Genomic DNA, 1,753 nt, shown 5'->3' on the forward strand with positions numbered 1-1,753 from the left:
TTATTAGTTAAGTTCATTAATTCTGTGTTGTTTCACAGACGAATAGCAGAATACAGTGAAGTAGTAAATAGAAGATGCAGATAAATAGAGAAATTAGAGAAAACAGAAAGCATAACACAAAAAAAGAATACAAGAAAATAAAACACAGACACAGATTATAGAATACAAACAAGAAAGCATACACTCATACAACAATCATAACCGAGGAAATGCACAACCAAGTATGATGCATGTCTAGCCCTAGTGCAGGTAATGAGCTCATCTGTCGGTTACTAACCCGCTCCCGACGTTATCCAGCAACCTCTGTCTGGATAGGGCTTTCCTGTTGGCAATATCCACTGCAAGCAACCTTTGTCTTGCAGGGTATCCACTGCAAGCAACCTTTGTCTTGCAGGGTATCCACTGCAAGCAACCTTTGTCTTGCAGGGTATCCACTGCAAGCAACCTTTGTCTTGCAGGGTATCCACTGCAAGCAACCTTTGTCTTGCAGGGTATCCACTGCAAGCAACCTTTGTCTTGCAGGGTGGCACTTATTAGCCGATATATGCCCAACAGACTCACTGTAAGCAACCTCTGTCTTACAGGAGCAACAACACACTCACTACAAGCAACCTCTGTCTTACAGGAGCACCCTAATCTCGATATCTCTGTAAGCAACCTCTGTCTTACAACAAAGCATTATAGCAAGGTATCCCAGAAAAGTGTTCTCAGTGGTCATACCACCATCTATCTGACTGCCTCTCTGCAGCAGATTCTTACATAATCATTCTTATTATCATCATTCATTATCATTCTCATTGTTCGTCATCACATTCACATTCTTATGCAATATCTCTTTCTTTCTCTGTTCAATCACAACACAACAACTTTCTATAGGTGAACTTCGGCCTATAGAAATGGCACCTCTGTAAGTGAACTTCGGCTTACAGAAAAGGCGCCCCTGTAAGTGAACTTCGGCTTACAGGTATCATAACTATCTGTAGGTGAACTTCGGCCTACAGGACCTCTAGGGCCAATGGAAAAGCAGCAGATGAACATACAACAGAACATCATGCCACAAGGCTTATTTACAACATCGTAACTCAAACCATTTCTCTTTATCATATTACTCTTTTCTCTTTGTCTTTTTACTCTGCTCTGATTACTCTTTTCTCTGTATCTCCTACTTTTCTCTGGTTATTCTGTTCTCTGTGTTTCTTTACTCTGCTTTGATTTCTCTTCATAACATATGTATTTAAAGCTTATGTAAATTTTGGTATGAATAGTTCGCCTGTCCCAAGTATAGGTTCATTAAGTCTATACTGAAACAGTTTAACTTTTCATATTATACCTAACCCTAGTCGCAACTCAAGGACTAACTATGTTGCCCTAGTTCGTTCACTAATTTCTGTCTATTTTTCTGTTATTAAAACCTTACAGACTTTTCTTTAGTTTTATCTTTTCTTCAACTTTTTATCTTGCCTTTTCTGCATTATTTTATTATTTTTATTAAAATATTATTTTTAATTAAATATTATTATTTAATATTTTATTATTATTTATTATTTTACTATTAATTTTCGAAAATTAACTCACTTTTACTTTTAACCTTTAAAATTCACTTTTTACCACCCGTAACTTTTAATATTCCTACTTTAACCACCCTAATTTTCAGAAATTACTAAACAACCCTTTAAACACCAAAAATTTTACTTCCTTGCCCTTTTTAAGATCTAAGGCCTGTTCTTCATTGTTCTTCATCACACTCAAAGTG

This window comes from Arachis duranensis, chromosome 2, assembly GCF_000817695.3.
Source record: "Arachis duranensis cultivar V14167 chromosome 2, aradu.V14167.gnm2.J7QH, whole genome shotgun sequence".
In the NCBI taxonomy this organism is placed as follows: Eukaryota; Viridiplantae; Streptophyta; class Magnoliopsida; order Fabales; family Fabaceae; genus Arachis; species Arachis duranensis.